The sequence below is a fragment of the Bufo bufo genome, chromosome 5 (genome assembly GCF_905171765.1).
Source record: "Bufo bufo chromosome 5, aBufBuf1.1, whole genome shotgun sequence".
Lineage (NCBI taxonomy): Eukaryota > Metazoa > Chordata > Amphibia > Anura > Bufonidae > Bufo > Bufo bufo.
Window position 1 is genome coordinate 443,181,242 of NC_053393.1, and position 21,262 is coordinate 443,202,503.

Consider the following 21,262-nt stretch of genomic DNA (forward strand, 5'->3'; position numbering starts at 1 on the left):
TTTTATATTTTATGTTGCCTTGTGCAAAAAAATAAAAAATAAAAATCTGCACTCAATAATCCATAACAAGGAAGTGAAAATAGGATTTCAGAAATGTTTGCAAATTTATTAAAAAGGAAAAAAAAACTATTTGTGCACGTTAATATCCAGACACTTTGCTATGTCACTTAAAATTAAGCTCTGGATGTGTCACAGTGCGGTTCACTATGACAGTTGTGGCCATGTAGGCTAGCTGCATGCCCTCTTGCGTACTGGCTGCAGGCTGACACCTGTGTATGCTGGTTGCTTGGGGCTGCGTGCTGGCTGCGGTGTTTTGTGTGAACTGATGACTGTGAATGTTTGTACTCTCCGTGTCTGCTTCTCTGTACAGTTCTTGTCACTGTTGCCTTGTAGGCTGGCTGCAGGCTCTCTCGCATAGTGGCTGCAGGCTGACATCTGTGTATGCTGGTTGCTTGGGGCTGCATGCTGGCGGCGGTGTTGTGTGTGAACTGTGGCCTATGTTTGTGGCTTCCGTGTCTACATATCTGTGGTTCCTGTCACCAGTGCCATGCAGTGGGTGTTCCCATGCATGCTGGTTCTGTTATGCGTGCTGGCTGTGGCCTTGTGTGTGAACAGGGTCTCAGTATGGATGCATTTCTATTTGTGACACGGGTTGTTTGTGCTCTGGCGTACTGGCTGCGGTATGATGGTTGCCACGGGCAACGTCCAGTACTGCAGCCTGTGTTCACTTCTCTGTTCTTGCAGGCTCCCCTCCTTGTTTGGTTCTGATGGGGTTAATATTCCCTGATCTGTTTCTGGGTGTGTCTTATCAGGTGCCCTCATAAGGCTACTTTCACACTTGCGGCAGTGTGATCCGGCGGGCAGTTCCGTCGTCGGAACTGCCCGCCGGATCCACCGATCTGACGCTGACTGAAAGCATTTGTGAGACGGATCCGGGTGCGGATCCGTCTCACAAATGCATTGCAAAGACGGATCCATCTCTCGCTTGTCATGCGGACCGACGGATCCGTCTTGTACATTTTTTCACATTTTTACCGATCTGCGCATGCGCATGCCGGAACGACGGATCCGGCATTCCGGTATTTTGAATGCCGGATCCGGCGCTAATTCATTCCTATGGGAAAAAATGCCGGATCCGGCGTTCAGGCAAGTCTTCAGTTTTTTTCGCCGGAGAGAAAACCGTAGCATGCTGCGATTTTCTCTTTTGCCTGATCAGTCAAAACGACTGAACTGAAGACATCCTGATGCATCCTGAACGGATTGCTCTCCATTCAGAATGCATGGGGATAAAACTGATCAGTTCTTTTCCGGTATAGAGCCCCTGTGACGGAACTCTATGCCGGAAAAGAACATCGCAAGTGTGAAAGTAGCCTAAGGGCTCTTTCACACCTGCGTTCTTGTCTTCCGGCATAGAGTTCCGTCGTCGGGGCTCTATGCCGGAAGAATCCTGATCAGGATTATCCCAATGCATTCTGAATGGAGTGAAATCCGTTCAGGATGCATCAGGATGTCTTCAGTTCCGGAACGGAACGTTTTTTGGCCGGAGAAAATACCGCAGCATGCTGCGCTTTTTGCTCCGGCCAAAAATCCGGAACACTTGCCGCAAGGCCGGATCCGGAATTAATGCCCATTGAAAGGCATTGTTCCGGATCCGGCCTTAAGCTAAACGTCGTTTCGGCGCATTGCCGGATCCGACGTTTAGCTTTTTCTGAATGGTTACCATGGCTGCCGGGACGCTAAAGTCCTGGCAGCCATGGTAAAGTGTAGTGGGGAGCGGGGGAGCAGTGTACTTACCGTCCGTGCGGCTCCCCGGGCGCTCCAGAGTGACGTCAGGGCGCCCCAAGCGCATGGATCATGTGATCGCATTGGACACGTCATCCATGCGCATGGGGCGCTCTGACGTCACTCTAAAGCGCCCCGGGAGCCGCACGGACTGTAAGTATACCGCTCCCCCGCTCCCCGCTCCTACTATGGCAGCCAGGACTTTAAAAGCGTCCTGGGTGCCATAGTAACACTGAAAGCATTTTGAAGACGGTTCCGGAGTGTAATTCCGGCAAGTGGAGTGCACGCCGGATCCGGACAACGCAAGTGTGAAAGAGGCCTTATGCAGCTATATCTACCTGTGAGCTGTGGGGCTTGTGGTCAGTCTTTCTTGTGTCTTGCTGGGTGTAGCACCTTGCTTCTCACTCAGTAGGTCTGTTCTGTTCTGCTGACCCAGGGGGTTTTGCCATCTGCCCTTGTTTGTGGTGTTGCCTTGTAAGATGATGTTATTCTGTTGCCTGTTCTTCTGTACCTGTTCTCTGTCTGGATCCACCCTGTTCCATGTTTAGCCTAGCATTACTCTAACTGCTACTGATAGCCTGGCAGTGCTAACGGCTTCTGATTCTGTCTTTTGTCCAGCCTGGCAGTGCCTACCGCTTCTGATCTAGTCCGTTCCTTTTCTGTCCTGTAGTGCATTACTGCTTCTGTTCCTGTGTTTGTCCTGCCTTCGTGAGAGGGCCCCTGGGTTCTCCCGAGGGAGGATCTCTTGTTTCTGTGCAGCTCTGCCTGAGACCGCTATGCTTCATTTCCGCTTGGGGTCCAGGCATCTGCTTCTGTGCTGGTTCCCATTTGTCTTGTTGTCTGATCCATGTCCTGTGTTGCTTGGGTTCCAGTTCTGTTGTCTGTTCTGCTGGTGCTTGCACCTACGTGGTTCTTTGCCGGTAGGGGCCAAGTGTACCAGGACCTTCCTGGAGGTGCGACCAGTGAGCCCTCAGACCAGGTCATCCCCACCACCAGGAGCTCTGTGAAGAATGTGGCTCACTGGCTCTATGCCCTTGTGCGTTTTGCCTCTGGTCTGCCGCTGCACTAGGTTCTGTGGTAGTGCTTAGGGGTGAGCGAATCGACTTCGGATGAAACATCCGAAGTCGATTCGCATAAAACTTTGTTCCAATACTCTACAGAGCAGGAGCTCTGTACAGTATTAGAATGTATTGGCTCAGATGAGCCAAAGTTATTGCTTTGTGAAGTCTCGTGCGACTTTGGGTAATAACTTCATAAATTAATTTGTACTGTAATAAAACATTTTCCGAACTCTGCTTTGGTTGCAAGGTACCACTAATTGGAACTAAGTTTTATGCGAATCGACTTTGGATGTTTCATCCGAAGTCTATTCGCTCATCCCTAGTAGTGCTACCACTATTGCCTAACCTTCATGTCTCTACTGTCATGTTTACTTATTACATGTGTAATAAAGTACTCTGTTGGTCCCTGGTCCGTATCTTGCCTGTGTCCTGTTTGCAAGACGTCCCAGAGGTCTGCCTTGGGCCCCCGGCACGTGACAAGATGTTTCTACACGTTGCTTGGAGTCCACCTGTAGTAAATTCAGTTGATTTAGTTGGACATGATTTGGAAAGATACGCCTCTGTCTATATAAGGTCTCACAGCTGACTATGCATATCAGAGAAAAAACTCTGGGGAAGGGTGCAAAATGTGCATGTTCTACTGAAAGTTCCCAAGAGCACAGTGGTCTCCATAATTCTTAAATGGAAGACGTTTGACAAGGACTCTACCTAGAGCTGGGCATATCACCAAACAAAGTAATCAGGGGTGAAGGACCTTGGTGAGAGTGGTGACTAAGAACCCAATTGTCACTCTGGCTGAGCTCCAAAGATCCTGCGTGCAGTTGGGAGAAACTTCCAGAAGGTCAACCATTTCAAGCATTTAGTTCATCACGGCAGCATTCCATCAATCTGGGCTTTATGGCAGTGGCCAGAAAGAAGCCACTCCTCAGTAAAAAAAACTTGAACGCGTTGCCTCAGTTCTAAGAGTCATGTCTCAAGAAAACCAGGCACTGCTTATCAACTGCTCAATACCATCCCTACAGTGAAGCATGGAGGTGGCAGCATCATGCTGTGAGGGTGTTTTTTAGCGGCTGGGACATGGAAGCTGGTCAGGATTAAGGGAAAGCTGAATGGAGCAAGGTACAGAGATATCCTAAATCATGAATGCCTAACCTGTGGCCCTCCAGCTGTTGCAAAACTACAACTCCCAGCATGCCCAGACAGCCTACAGCTATCAGCCTACAGGAGAGCATTATGGGAGTTGTAGTTTTACAACATCTGGAGGGCCGCAGGTTGAGCATCCCTGTCCTAAATAAAAACCTGATCCAGAGTGCTCTGCATCGAAGGTTCCCCTTCCAACAATGACCCTAAGCACACAGCCAAGACAACACAGGAGTTGTTTAGGGACAACTCTGTGAACGTCCTTGAGTGGGCCAGCCAGTGCCCTGACTTAAACCCAATCATCTCTGGAGAAACCGGAAAATGACTATTAACCGACGACGGTCCCCATCCAACCTGACAAAGCTTGAGAGGATCAGCAGAGAAGAATGCAAACTTTGTGGCATCATAACCAAGAAAACAAAAGTCTGTAGTCGCTGCCAAAGGTGCTTCAGTCCTTAAGTCCTGAGTAAAGGGTCAGAATACTTACAGGTGCATCTCAATAAATTAGAATATCATCAAAAAGTGAATTTATTTCAGTAATTCAATTCATAAAGTGAACCTCATATATAAATTTATTACACACAGAGTGATCTATTTCAAGCATTGAGTTCTTTTATTGTTGAATTACTGCATCAATGCGGCGTGGCATGGAGGCGATCAGCCTGTGTCACTGCTGAGGTGTTATGGAAGCACAGGTTGCCTTGATAGCAGCCTTCAGCTCATCTGCATTGTTGGGTCTGGTGTGTCTGATCTTCCTCTTGACAATTCACTATGGGGTTTATGTCAGGTGAGTTTCCAATCAAGCACATTGATAGTGTGGTTATTAAACCAGGTATTGGTACTTTTGGCAGTGTTGGCAAGTGCCAAGTAGATGGCTGCGCTGACTTTGGACTTGATATAACGCAGTGGACCAACACCAGCAGATGACATGGCTCCTCAAACCATCACTGACTGGAAACTTCACACTGGACCTCAAGCAACTTGGCTTGTGTACCTCTCTACTCTGGGACCTTGATTTACAAATTAAATGCAAAATTAATCTGGAAACAGGCGTTTGGACCACTGAGCAACAGTCTAGTCCTTTTTCTCCTTAGCCCATGTAAAACGCTTCTGACGTCTCTGGGTCATGAGTGGCTTGACACAAGGAATGCGATAGTTGTAGCCCATGTCCTGGATACGTCTGTGTGTGGTAGCTCTTATAGCACTGACTCCAGCCGCAGTCCACTTCTTGTGAATTGACAATCCTTTCAAGACTGCAGTTATCCCTGTTGCTTGTGAATATTATTTTACCACACAAGGCAGCTGGTGTAGATTCAAGTCTGTTACATGTCCTGCTGGAGTAAACCTAAACTTATGTATAGACCTGTGCCTCTACTTAAAGGGGTTATCCGAGTTATTTTTTTGTTCTTTCTATGTTCCTAACTAAGCAAATATAACAGCTTTCCAATTCACTCACTTTACCTCCAGTGGCTGGTTTATCAGATTTGACTGAGGGTCACATGACCTGTGATGTCAGCTTCTCTCCCTGCTCTGATAAAGGTCGTTTACAAGCCTGTAAACGAGACGTCACTGTGCTGGTCACGCCCCCCCTTCACTGCCGTCTACTCTCTGCTAGGATTCTTAACCCCTTCAGCTGCACAGCTCTGCAGGCAGTGAGAGACAATTCTGGGCACATCATCTGACATACTAGAGAGAGCATTACACAAAAAGGTAGGGGGAAGATCCTGTGTGTATTAGCAGTGTCATTATACAGGTGGGACATGTCGTCCTACACATACAACATGCTGCAGAGTCTCCCAGCACCCAGGGCAGCTCTTGTATTCACTCCCTTAGCAGTGTCATTATACAGCTGGGACTTATAGTCCTACACAAACATGCTGCAGAGTCTCCCAGCAGGCAGACATGTCACTCAGGGCAGCTCTTGTATTCACTCCCTTAGCAGAGCAGGGGCAGAGATTGTTTTTATTGCATGTAAACAAAGGGCCAGAAAAGAACCAGGAAAATGAGGAAAAATATATATTTTTTTTCCATAAAACTTGCTTAGCTCAGTTATATATCAGATTTTCAGTGCTATATTATTTTTTTTCATAACTCGGAAAACCCCTTTAACTTTGGCGCTCCCTCCAACAGTGCAGAGGGACTTAAGACCGACATAGAAAATGCTTGTCTTAATAAATGTCCCCCGTTATATTTATTCAACATTCTCCTAAAACAAGCACAGACATAATCCCACTTGGCCTACCGCAGGGGTACTCAACTGGCGGACCGCGGTCCAAATACGGACCGCGGCCGCCAGTTGTCCGGACCCCGGCCATCCTTCAGAGCGCTGCTCCTCTCCTGCACACTGTGCCGTGCAGGAGGAGGAGCTTACCGGCGCACTTCCACCTGTCCCACAGCGCAGTGAGACAGGGCTTCCTCCACATGTAGCGCTCCTCCTCCTGCACACTCTGGCAGCTCTGCTCAATACAGCGGCGGGGCACAGGAGCTGATAGTTCTCCGCAGCGCAGGAGGAGTCTCTCCCTCCCCCCTGTCCCCGCCGCTGCCAATAAGAAGAGGCAGGAGGAGGAGGAGGAGGGGCTGTGGCCACTGCGCCACCAATGAAGAAAACTGACCTGCGCCACCAATGTTTCTTATACTAGGGGGGGGGGGGGCGCACTGTGCCACCAACGTTTCTTATACAAATACAGGAGGCGGGTGCTGGAATCAAATAGCCGGCACCCGACCTCTGTGACAGGGAGCTGCGATCAGCTGCAGTTGAGTTAACCCTTCAGGTGCGGTACCTGAGGGGTTAATTGTAGCTGATCGCAGCCCCCTGTCACAAAGGTCGGGTGCCGGCTATTTGATTCCGGCACCCGCCTCCTGTATTTGTATAAGAAACGTTGGTGGCACAGTGCGCCCCCCCCCCCCCCCTAGTATAAGAAACATTGGTGGCGCAGTGCGCCCCCCCCCCCCCCTTCCCATTATAATAAACATTGGTGGCTCAGTGGGAAGTGCCAATGAGGGTTAAAAATAATAAAAGAAAATTAACTCACCTCCTCCAGTTCATCGCGTAACTGCTGGTCTCCAGTTCTTACTTCTTTCTTCAGGACCTGTGGTGACGTCACTGAGCTCATCACATGGCCCATTACCATGGTGATGGATCATGTGATGAGCTCAGTGATGTCACCACAGGTCCTGAAGAAAGAAGTAAGAACTGGAGACCGGCAGTTACGCGATCAACTGGAGGAGGTGAGTAAATTATTTTTTAACCCTCATTGGCACTGCCCACTGCACCACCAATGTTTATTATATTGGGGGGGGCGCACTGCGCCACCAATGTTTATTATACTGGGGTGATGGGGGGGGCGCACTGCGCCACCAATGTTTATTATTTTGAGGGGGGGCGCACTGCGCCACCAATGTTTATTATATTGGGGGGCACACTGCGCCACCAATGTTTATTATATTGGGGGGCACACTGCGCCACCAATGTTTATTATATTGGGGGGCACACTGCGCCACCAATGTTTATTATATTGGGGGGCACACTGCGCCACCAATGTTTATTATATTGGGGGGCACACTGCGCCACCAATGTTTATTATATTGGGGGGCACACTGCGCCACCAATGTTTATTATATTGAGGGGGGCGCACTGCGCCACCAATGTTTATTATACTGGGGTGATGGGGGGGCACACTGCGCCACCAATGTTTATTATACTGGGGTGATGGGGGGGCACACTGCGCCACCAATGTTTATTATTTTGAGGGGGGGCGCACTGCCCCACCAATGTTTATTGTGATGGGGGGGGCACACTGCGCCACCAATGTTTATTATTTTGAGGGGGGCGCACTGCGCCACCAATGTTTATTATATTGAGGGGGGGCGCACTGCGCCACCAATGTTTATTATACTGGGGTGATGGGGGGGCACACTGCGCCACCAATGTTTATTATACTGGGGTGATGGGGGGGCGCACTGCGCCACCAATGTTTATTATATTGAGGGGGGGCGCACTGCGCCACCAATGTTTATTGTGATGGGGGGGTGCACTGCGCCACCAATGTTTATTATTTTGAGGGGGGGCGCACTGCGCCACCAATGTTTATTATATTGAGGGGGCCGCCAGACGAAAAAGTCGGACATGTAGTACTTTTAGTCTGGCGGCCTCTCACCGTGCTGCGCCGTAACTCTGCCCCCATCCCCATTATAGTCGATGGGCACAGAGCAGCGGCACGGCGAAGTAGTGGCAAGATGGATCTGACAGGGTGAGCAGCCTGTCGGATCCATCCTGCTGCAAGTGTGAAAGTACCCTTACTAATGGGCGCTTCCATCATGGAACGCCCATAGTACAGCCTTTACCTCCACCGCTACTTGTGCTAGTAAAAAAAAATATATATTACGATTACGGTACCTTCACCTCCATTTGCTCACGCTGTGGAGAACACTCCCTGCTGACTAGAAGCTCAGGACAGGACCTACAAGACGTCATCACGTTAGAGCACCGGTCCTGAGCTTGCAGTCAGCAGCGAATGTTCACCGCAGCCAGGTGAATGCAAATTTTTTATTTTTTTTTGCAAAAGCAGAGAAGGGGGGCAATACTCCTACTGGGGGCACTAATGGGGACATTATTTTTACTGGGGCACTAATGTGGCCATTACTAATTCTGGGACTTACCCGGGGCGCTCCACTATAACGTCAGAGCGCCCCACACGCATGTATCACATGATCGCATGGCATCTTTACTGTTGGCGTTCAGCTCGGACCTTCACCTGACTGCAGACCCTGGTATGTGGACCTTTAATAAAACTAGTTGAGTACCCCTGGCCTACAGGCTTGTAGCGGGCTCCTAACTGCCAGACCGGCACCACGAATGTTTCTCATCATATGACGTGCACCTGGAAGAAGCCTCATGTGACGCAAAAGGCTGTCATGCCGGACTGGGAGTTATGAGCCTGCTATAAATCTGTGTGCCATGTGAAATTATTTCTGTGCTTGTTTTGGAATATTATTGAATAAAGATACAGTTTTTATGGTGAGTACGGTGCTTTTGGGTTCTTCAACTATGTATTGTACTACAGTGCTTAATAACATATTACAATGACAATCAATTACTTAACTACCACTGTCTGTCTTCATCAGTCATGTGACTGGCACCAAAGTCACTATGTCTACATCAAGCAGCCCATAAAGTAAATACTGGACATAGCTCTGACGGACTGCCATTATGCGTGGTACAGGCATCTGCTCCCGCGTGTGTGCACTGTACATGACGTCTCTCCGTCATTGATGGAGTTACACCATGTGCTATGCCAGTGCAGCGGCTCAGGCTGGTTCAAGTTTATAGTACTGTCGAAATGAAAACTTAAGCAGCCAAACATTCAAAAAGAAAATGTTTTCTCTGAATATTGAACTTAAAAAATACCACTTTCTGATGGAAGCATCCCTCTAAAAAGGTCATAGGTTTTATAGAATACTTGATAAGTTTTTGATCACCTGCTTGCAATTTTATCTCTCTCTGTAACAGTATCAGACTATCTGGAAGAAATTAGTTTTACAGGCTTTAGGAAAAGTGATTGTACCTCACAGATGCATAGTGCTGAATCTGCTTTTTATGAGCTAGAATCATAATTCAATATGAATAAAAAAAACTTGATTAGAAGTTGGTAAATGTAATACAAAAATGAAAAAGAGAAGAAAGCATCGCTCACTCGATCATGTGTTATAACGCACACATTATTTTTGCCACTTTAATTTATAACTGTCACACTTTTACTGCCATGTAATCTGGAGACCCACAAACTTGGTTTTCCTGGTGAAAAGTAGGTGAAATGTCTGGAAACTTAAACTGAGACCTGAAGAGTCTAGCAGGAGCACATTTCTATTCTATTAAATTCAATTAGCATTGCAAGTAATTTTGCTAAGATTTTTTCTTTATTTTAAAAATATGAAACAATATGTGTAGGAAAGTAACACATAAAAGTCTATAAATGATAGACTAGCAGTAAATATTCAGGCATTTTCAAGGCTCAATACTTTTAAGGCATTTTCTGGGAGTACAGTATGGATGACCAATCCTAACAATGACACATGTCCAACTACTTGATCTAATCGTTACTATTTGACTGCTATCCTCAGGATAGGTTATCAGCATCTGATCAGTGGGGGCTTCAACACCTGGCACTGCCACTAAATAGCTGTTTGAAGAGGATAGGATGCTCTGGTAAGCCCTGTGGCCTCATCACAGCATATCAAGCCACAGTGTTGTTCATTGTATAGTGAATACGTTTGGTATTGCAGCCCAGGCCCATTCACGTGAAATGGTCTAAGCTGCACATAAATCATGTGCTTACTGGAGCACTGCAACCCGATTGGCAAGGTTGCTAGTAGCCCATCTTTGCTTTGAAGACAGCTTTGGACACTTTTGACATTATCTCAATCAGCTTCATGAAGTAATCACCTGGATTGGTTTTACAACATTCTTGAAGGGGTTAACAGAGTTGTGAGGACTTGGCTGCTTTTCCTTCTCATCCCAAACTATCTCATTTGGATTAAGGTTGGATGATTGTGGAGATCATGTCATCTGACACAGCACTCCATCACTCCCCTCCTTGGTCAACTAGCCCTTGCATAGCCTCAAGGTGTGTTTGAGGTCATCGTCCTGTTCAAAAACAAATGATGGTCCCACTTAGTGCAAACCAGATGGGATGGCATGTCATTGCTGAATACTGTGTTAACCATGCTGGTTAAGTGTGCCTTGAATTTTGAAGAAATCACCAACAGTGTCACCTGCAGAGCACCTCTACACCATCACAACATCTCCTCCTCCATGCTTCATAGTATGAACCATACAAGTAGAAACCATTCACTCACCTTTTCTGTGTCTCACAAAGACATTATGGTTGGAACAAATAATCTCAAATTTTGATTAAGATGGTCTAATGTCCATTTCCTCTTGTGTCTTTGACCAAACAATTCTCTTACTCTTGTTGTTCTTCAATAGTGGCTTTGTTACAGAAATTTGAACATAAAGGCCTGATTTTCACAGTCTCCTCACAGTTGATGTTGAGATGTATATGGTACTTAATCTCTGTAAAGCATTTTTGTAGGTTCTTATTTGAGGTGCTGTTAATTTTTGGTTTCAGAGGCTGGAACTTGTCCTCAGCAGCAGGTAATTTTTGGTCTTCCTTTTCTGGGGCAGTCCTCATGAGAGTCAGTTTCATCATATCGTTTGATGGTTTTCATGACTACACTTGAGGGTACCATCAAAGTTCTGGAATTTCTCCAGATTGACTGACCCTTAAATCTTAAAGTAATAATAGACTTTTGTTTCTCTTTACTTAGTTGAGTGGTTATTGCCATAATGTGGATTACAACAGTAGAATAGGGCTAAACACTGTATGGAACTGTGTACCAATCCCACCTCTGTACAACACAACTTGGTCTTAAACACATTATGGAGACAAGAAAATCCACAAGTAAACTCTTTACAAGGCATAACTTTTGTCATCAGAACTACCAACTCTCATTCTGGGCAACTTTTAAGAGGACCTTCCATCTGTTTTACTTATAGGAGCTAAATACCTGTACTTGCGGGGTACCCCCTGCTGATGCTGCCATCCAGTTTTTTTTTTAACCTCGCCCCTACGCCCCGCTGCGCCCGCCTGAAGTTTTTGCGCTCAGTATACTAATACTGAGCATCGGAACAGGGAGAAGACTCCAGGGTTTCCCAATTGGCGTCTCCTTCTCCCTGGCTGTGCCGTGATCCAAACCCATCGGAGAGCGTCACAGCCAGGGAGGAAAAACCTCCCTGGCTGTGATGCTCTGCGATGTGATTAGATCGCGGCACAGCCATGGAGAAGGAGACGCCCATTGAGAAACTCTGGCGTCTCCCTCTTCCGATGCTCAGTAATTGTATACTGAGTGCGAGAACTTCAGGCGGGTGCAGCGGGGTGTAGGGGCGATGTTTAAAAAAATAAAGTCCCCTTCATCTCTAAACTCCTGGAGCGTCTTCTCTATTATCACTTCATCCACTATCTCTCTGCTTGATCCATTACAATCTGGTTTTCGCACCCTACATTCTTCAGAAACTGCCCTCACCAAAGTGACCAATGACCTCCTGACAGCTAAATGCATTGGTGGCTACTCTCTACTAATTCTCCTTGATCTCTCTGCTGCATTTGACACTGTAGACCACCATCTACTACTCACCATGCTCCAATCTATCGGCCTTAGTGGCAATGTTCTTTCTAGGTTTTATTTCTATTTCTCTGGCCACTCTTTTAGTGTATAATTTGCTGACTCTACCTCCAATCCCTCTTGCTGTTGCGGTTCCTCAGGGTTCAGTCCTTGGTCCTCTCCTCTTTTCTCTCTACACAGCTCCTATTGGACAGACTATCAGCAGATTTGGTTTCCAGTACCATCACTATGCTGACAACACCCAACTATACACTTCTTCCTGTGATATCACCCCTGCTGTACTACAAAACACCAGTGACTGTCTGTCCGCTGTCTCTATCATGTCCTCTCTCTATATGAAACTGAATCTTTCAAAAACTGAACTACTGGTGTTTTCTTCTTGCACTAATCTACCTAAACCTGATATCTTCCTTTCAGTGTGTGGCACCATCATAACTCCTGGGCAGCACGCCCACTGTCTCAATGTTATGTTTGACACTGATCTTCCTTTACCCCCATATTCAATCCCTCATGCTGCTTGCACCCCAAAAACATCTCTAGAAACCGTCTATTTCTTACTGTGGAAACAACAAAAACTCTCATTGTTGCCCTGATCCATTCCAGCCTCGATTATTGTAACTCATTACTAATTGGCCTCCACATCACCAGACTTTCCCCTCTCCAATCTATCCTGAATGCAGAAGCCAGGCTCATCTGTATGTCGAAATCCTACTCTGATGCTTCTGCCCTGTGCCAGTCATTGCACTGGTTGCCCATACAGTACAGCATTCAATTTAAACTGCTCATTGTCACCCACAAAGCTCTGCACAGTGCGGCACCCCCCTACATCTCCTCCCTCATCTCCGTCTACCATGCTACCCGTGCTCTCTGTTCAGCTAATGTTTTATGACTAGCATCCACCGTAATCCGAACCTCTCACTCCCGTCGCCAAGACTTCTCCCCAGCTGCACCAGTTCTCTGAGATGCCCTTCCCCAAGCAATTAGGTTAATCTATAACATCCATAGTTTTATACACATCTTTTTAGGTTAGCCTATCACATCCCCTGATCTAACCCTTCGTCACTCACCCCCCCCTCCCCCTTTAGAATTATTCCTGAGAACCTTATCTATCAGTATCCAGCACACTACATGCATTACAGATATTGGCTGGTGATGGCTCATGCAGCCTTATATCTACTCCCCATTGTGTTAAGACGGCCGGATCATTGTATAAAACAGGCACTTTTTACCTTTTGTGTCACCCCCATCTTCTTATATTGTAAACTCTTGTGAGCAGGGCCCTCATTCTTCTTGTTTTAATTGTTGACCTGTTTGCTGCTATTATAAAGATATATAAACTGAATATATATATATACAGTCAGGTCCATAAATATTGGGACATCGACACAATTCTAACATTTCTGGCTCTATACACCACCACAATGGATTTGAAATGAAACAAACAAGATGTGCTTTAACTGCAGACTGTCAGCTTTAACTTGAGGGTATTTACATCCAAATTAGGTGAACGGTGCAGGAATTACAACAGTTTGCATATGTGCCTCCCACTTGTTAAGGGACCAAAAGTATCGGGACAGAATAATAATCATAAATCAAACTTTCACTTTTTAATACTTGGTTGCAAATCCTTTGCAGTCAATTACAGCCTGAAGTCTGGAACGCACAGACATCACCAGACACTGGGTTTCATCCCTGGTGATGCTCTGCCAGGCCTCTACTGCAACTGTCTTCAGTTCCTGCTTGTTCTTGGGGCATTTTCCCTTCAGTTTTGTCTTCAGCAAGTGAAATCCATGCTCAATCGGATTCAGGTCAGGTGATTGACTTGGCCATTGCATAACATTCCACTTCTTTCCCTTAAAAAACTCTTTGGTTGCTTTTGCAGTATGCTTTGGGTCATTGTCCATCTGCACTGTGAAGCGCCGTCCAATGAGTTCTGAAGTATTTGGCTGAATATGAGCAGATAATAATGCCCGAAAAACTTCAGAATTCATCCTGCTGCTTTTGTCAGCAGTCACATCATCAATAAATACAAAAGAACCAGTTCAATTGGCAGCCATACATGCCCACGACATGACACTACCACCACCATGCTTCACTGATGAGGTGGTATGCTTAGGATCATGAGCAGTTCCTTTCCTTCTCCATACTCTTCGCTTCCCATCACTCTGGTACAAGTTGATCTTGGTCTCATCTGTCCATAGGATGTTGTTCCAGAACTGTGAAGGCTTTTTTAGATGTCATTTGGCAAACTCTAATCTGGCCTTCCTGTTTTTAAAGCTCACCAATGGTTTACATCTTGTGCTGAACCCTCTGTATTCACTCTGGCGAAGTCTTCTCTTGATTGTTGACTGACACACATACACCTACCTCCTGGAGAGTGTTCTTGATCTGGCCAACTGTTGTGAAGGGTGTTTTCTTCACCAGGGAAATAATTCTTCGGTCATCCACCACAGTTGTATTCCGTGGTCTTCCTGGTCTTTTGGTGTTGCTGAGCTCACCGGTGCGTTCCTTCTTTTTAAGAATGTTCCAAACAGTTGTTTTGGCCATGCCTAATGTTTTTGCTATCTCTCTGATGGGTTTGTTTTGTTTTTTCAGCCTAATGATGGCTTGCTTCACTGATAGTGACAGCTCTTTGGATCTCATCTTGAGAGTTGACAGCAACAGATTCCAAATGCAAATAGCAGACTTGAAATGAACTCTGGACCTTTTATCTGCTCATTGTAATTGGGATAATGAGGGAATAACACACACCTGGCCATAGAACAGCTGAGAAGCCAATTGTCCCATTACTTTTGGTCCCTTAACAAGTGGGGGGCACATATGCAAACTGTTGTAATTCCTACACCGTTCACCTGATTTGGATGTAAATACCCTCAAATTAAAGCTGACAGTCTGCAGTTAAAGCACATCTTGTTCGTTTAATTTCAAATCCATTGTGGTGGTGTATAGAGCCAAAAATTTTACAATTGTGTCGATGTCCCAATATTTATGGACCTGACTGTATATACAGTGGATATAAAAAGTCTACAAACCCCTGTTAGAATGTCAGGTTTCTGTGATGTAAAAAAATTAGACAAAGATAAATCATTTCAGAACTTTTTTCCACCTTTAATGTGACCTATAAACTGTACAACTCAATTGAAAAACAAACTGAAATCTTTTAGGTAGAGGGAAGAAAAAATATAAAAATAAAATAATATGGTTGCATAAGTGTGCACACCCTTAAACTAATACTTTGTTGAAGCACCTTTTGATTTTATTACAGCACTCAGTCTTTTTAGGTATGAGTCTATCAGCATGGCACATTTTGACTTGGCAGGATTTGCCCACTCTTCTTTGCAAAAACACTCCAAATCTGTCAGATTGCGAGGGCATCTCCTGTGCACAGCCCTCTTCAGATCACCCCACAGATTTTCAATCGGATTCAGGTCTGGGCTCTGGCTGGGCCATTCCAAAACTTTAATCTTCTTCTGGTGAAGCCGTTCCTTTGTTGATTTGGATGTATGCTTTGGGTCGTTGTCATGCTGGAAGATGAAGTTCCTCTTCATGTTCAGCTTTCTAGCATAAGCCTGAAGGTTTTGTGCCAATATTGACTGGTATTTGGAACTGTTCATAATTCCCTCTAGCTTTACTAAGGCCCCAGTTCCAACTGAAGGAAAACAGCCCCAAAGCATGATGCTGCCACCACCACCATGCTTCACTGTGGGTATGGTGTTCTTTTGCTGATGTGCAGTGTTATTTTTGCGCCAAACATATCTTTTGGAATTATGGCCAAAAAGTTCAACCTTGGTTTCATCAGACCATAACACCTTTTCCCACATGCTTTTGGGAGACTTCAGATGTGTTTTTGCAAAATGTAGCCTGGCTTGGATGTTTTTCTTCGTAAGAAAAGGCTTTCGTCTTGCCACTCTACCCCACAGCCCAGACATATGAAGAATACGGGAGATTGTTGTCACATGTACCACACAGCCAGTACTTGCCAGATATTCCTGCAGCTCCTTTAATGTTGCTGTAGGCCTCTTGGTAGCCTCCCAGACCAGTTTTCTTCTCGTCTTTTCATCAATTTTGGAGGGACGTCTTGTTCTTGGTAATGTCATTGTTGTGCCATATTTTCTCCACTTGATGATGACTGTCTTCACTGTGTTCCATGGTATATCTAATGCCTTGGAAATTCTTTTGTACCCTTCTCCTGAGTGATACCTTTTAACAATAAGATCCCTCTGATGCTTTGGAAGCTCTCTGTGGACTATGGCTTTTGCTGTGGGATGCGACTAAGGCCTCCTGCACACGACCGTTGTGTGCACCCGTGGCCGTTGTGCCGTTTTCCGTTTTTTTTTCGCTGACCCATTGACTTTCAATGGGTCCGTGGAAAAATCGGAAAATGCACCGTTTGGCAGCCGCATCCGTGATCCGTGTTTCCTGGCCGTGAAAAAAATATGACCTGTCCTATTTTTTTCACGGCCAACGGTTCATGGACCCATTCAAGTCAATGGGTCCGTGAAAAAACACAGATGCACACAAGATTGGCATCCGTGTCCGTGGTCCGTGGCCGTAGGCTACTTTCATGCAGACGGATCCGAAGATCCGTCTGCATAAAAGCTTTTTCAGAGCTGAGTTTTCACTTCGTGAAAACTCAAATCCGACAGTATATTCTAACACAGAGGCGTTCCCATAGTGATGGGGACGCTTCTAGTTAGAATATACTACGAACTGGGTACATGACTGCCCCCTGCTGCCTGGCAGCACCCGATCTCTTACAGGGGCTGTGATCCGCGCAATTAACCCTTCAGGTTACACACCTGAGGGGTTAATTGTGCGTATCTTAGCCCCCTGTAAGAGATCAGGTGCTGCCAGGCAGGAGGGGGCAGACCCCCCTCCCTCCCCAGTTTTAATTTCATTGGTGGCCAGTGCGGGCCCCCCCTCCCTCTATTGTAATATCATTGGTGGCCAGTGTACGGCCTCCCCCGGCCCCCCTCCCTCCCTTTATTGTATTATCATTGGTGGCCAGTGTGCGGCCTCCCCCGGCCCCCCCTCCCTCCCTCTATTGTATTATCATTGGTGGCCAGTGTGCGGCCTCCCCCGGCCCCCCCCTCCCTCCCTCTATTGTATTATCATTGGTGGCCAGTGTACGGCCCCCCCTCTATTGTGTTAATATCATTGGTGGCCAGTGTGCGGCCTCCCCCCCCCGATCATTGGTGGCAGCGGAGAGTTCCGATCGGAGTCCCAGTTTAATCGCTGGGGCTCCGATCGGTAACCATGGCAACCAGGATGCTACTGCAGGCCTGGTTGCCATGGTTACTTAGCAATATTACAATATTAGAAGCATTATACTTACCTGCTGCTCTGTCTGTGACCGGCCGGGAGCTCCTCCTACTGGTAAGTGACAGATCATTAATAATGCGCTGCACAGACCTGTCACTTACCAGTAGGAGGAGCTCCCGGCCGGACACAGACAGTGCAGCAGGTAAGTATGATGCTTCTAATATTGTAATATTGCTAAGTAACCATGGCAACCAGGCCTGCAGTAGCGTCCTGGTTGCCATGGTTACCAATCGGAGCCCCAGCGATTAAAATGGGACTCCGATCGGAACTCTCCGCTGCCACCAATGATCGGGGGGGGGGGGGATGGGAGGCCCCACACTGGCCACCAATGATATTAATACAATAGAGGGGGGGCTGGGGGGGGCACACACTGGCCACCAATGATAATACAATAGAGGGAGGGGGGGCCGGGGGAGGCCGCACACTGGCCACCAATGATAATACAATAGAGGGAGGGAGGGGTGGCCGGGGGGGGGGGCGCACACTGGCCACCAATGATATTCAAACTGGGGAGGGAGGGGGTCTGCCCCCTGCTGCCTGGCAGCCCCTGATCTCTTACAGGGGGCTATGATACGCACAATTAACCCCTTCAGGTGCGGCACCTGAAGGGTTAATTGTGCTGATCACAGCCCCTGTAAGAGATCGGGTGCTGCCAGGCAGCAGGGGGCAGTCATGTACACAGTTCGTAGTATATTCTAACTTGAAGCATCCCCATCACCATGGGAACGCCTCTGTGTTAGAATATACTGTCGGATAGGAGTTTCACGATGTAACTCAAATCCGATGGTATATTCTAACATAGAGACGTTCCCATGGTGATGGGGACGCTTCAAGTTAAAATATACCATCGGATTGGAGAAAACTCCGATCCTATGGTATATTAACTCCTGACTTTACATTGAAAGTCAATGGGGGACGGATCCGTTTGCAATTGCACCATATTGTGTCAACGTCAAATGGATCCGTCCCCATTGACTTGCATTGTAAGTCAGGACGGATCCGTTTGGCTCCGCACGGCCAGGCGGACACCAAAACGACTTTTTTTTTCATGTCCGTGGATCCTCCAAAAATCAAGGAAGACCCACGGACGAAAAAACGGTCACGGATTACGGAAAAACGGAACCCGTTTTTGCGGACCGCAAAAAAAAAACGGTCGTGTGCAGGAGGCCTAAGAAAATTTCAGGAAAGACCAACTAGAGCAGCTGAACTTTATTTGGGGTTAAAATGGCACTTTAAATGATGGCAGGTGTATGCTGACTCCTATTTAAAGGGAACCTGTCACCGGGATTTTGGGTATAGAGCTGAGGACATGGGTTGGTAGATGGCCGCTAGCACATCCGCAATATCCAGTCCCCATAGCTCTGTGTGCTTTTATTGTGTAAAAAAAACGATTTGATCCATATGCAAATTAACCTGAGATGAGTCCTGTGCGTGAGATGAGTCAGGGACAGGACTCATCTCAGGTTAATTTGCATATGTATCAAATCGGTTTTTTTTACACAATTAAAGCACAGAGAGCTATGGGGACTGGGTATTGCGGATGTGCTAGCCGCCATCTAGCAACCTATGTCCTCAGCTCTATACCCAAAATCCCGGTGACAGGTTCCCTTTAACATGATTTTGAATGTGATTGCCTAATTCTGAGCACAGCTACATCCCCAGTTATAAGAGGGTGTGCACACTTATGCAACCACATTATATATATATATTTCTTTTGTTTTCTAACCCTCCACATAAAAGATTTCCGTTTGTTTTTCAATTGAGTTGTACAGTTTATAGGTCACATTAAAGGTGGAAAAAGTTCTGAAATGATTTATCTTTGTCTCATTTTTTTACAGCACAGAAACCTGACATTTTAACAGGGGTGTGCAGACTTTTTATATCCACTGTATGTGTGTGTGTATATATATATATATATATATATATATATATATATATATATATATTTTACCTTACAGCAAAAAATATATACATCTTCGTTTTAGTTGGAAATAAAATCTATGAGGTGGTCTTGCATATGGATCAGTCTGTGCTATGCCATGGGGTTTTGCTATAGAACCTGTTAGAAATAGCTCCAAGCAGAAGAATGACACCTGCTTTACTCCAAGGAAATAAATGATGTTTTCTATACTGCTTTTTGTCCGGTTAAACTGGAGCAATAAACTGCTCATAAGTCTGTCACTTGTTATTGCCTTCTTCAGGCTGATGGGAATGTTTGGCTTTAACTATTCCAGGAGCGGAAGTCGGGACAAGCATATTGTGCACAAAGGCCATAAAGCCGAATGCTAATCAGCAGTCCGGAGACAGGACTTAAGACCGAGCTTTGTAGAAGTGGCCAGCCAGGTAGATCACAGCACTACAAGGACTGATGTAGTCCTGTTATATGCACCTGGAAAACTCTAGGAATAAGACGTATATTACCTTAAAGGGGTTGTGCAAAGTTTGTTACAAATGTTATCTAGCATTATTGTTCACAATGTATCCTACAATCTAATCTTCCCGCCTTGGATACTCACTGGAAAATATAAAATTCTTTAGCAAATGGCCTTTATCATGTAGAGATGGATTGCAAGGTGGCTGTAACCATGGAAACAAGAAGTGTATAATGTAATGGAAAAATGAATTCAGCCAGCAAAGGAAGCAATATGCACAATACATTAGTAAGTAGTTTGTATTAACTTTCTCTACATGATAAATGCCATTTGCTGAGATGAGACAACCCCTATCTAAGGGCACAGAGTGCTGTCCACATCTTTTGGGGCCCAATAGAAGCGAATAGGTTCGGATCTAATCTGCCAAATTGCGGACCAGATGCGGAAAACAACATACGGCTTTCTGAATGAGCCGTTCGGCCACTTTCACACATTCAATATTTTTCATTAGTATTTGTAAGGCAAAATCAGGAGTGGGTCCAAGATACAGAAGAGGCACTTTCCATTATACTTTCTCTGTTAGGCCTGTATTACACCAACAGATTATCTGACAGATTTTCTGACGAATCATTGGTCAGATGGCCAATTACACACACAGATCTTTTGTTATACACACCAACTATGGGTCTGATTGGACAGATATTGGTCAGATAATCTGTTGGTGTAACACAGGCCTAGCTTCCACTCCTGTTTTGGCTTACAAATATTGATGCAAAATGCTGACCATGTGAAATAGGCCTAAGGGCTCATGTACACGAACGTATTTTCTTTCCGTGTCCGTTCCAGTTTTTTTTTGCGGACCGTATGCAGAACCATTCACTTCAATGGGTCCGCAAAAAAATGGAAGTTACTCCGTGTGCATTCCGTTTCCGTATTTTCGTTCCGCCAAAAATAGAACATGTCCCATTATTGTCCGCATTACGAAAAAGGATAATACTGTTCTATTAGGGGCCAGCTGTTCCGATGGCCTGTCATCCGTATTTTTCGTGAATCAGCTTTTTGCGGACCGCAAAATACATATGGTCATAAGCATGAGCCCTAAATCTGAGTTTTTCTCTATTTTTCTTTATGCTTGTGAGTCTGCCGGGAGATGGACTTGACATTACAAACTGTAATGATATGACCCCACGATCCAGCTGGCTGCATGAGGCCAAGCCAAGCCTAGCCGCAGCAACCAATGGCCAAATGAGTTTGTAGTAAACTCATGCGGCCATTGGTTCTCACAGGTGGGCATTGCCTGGCTGCATGTGGCCAGCTGCATCATGGGGGTCATACTCTAATCGGCACATGTCAGATAATTCTTGTGTGGCAACAGCTGGGGATTTGAAATTCTCCACAATCCTT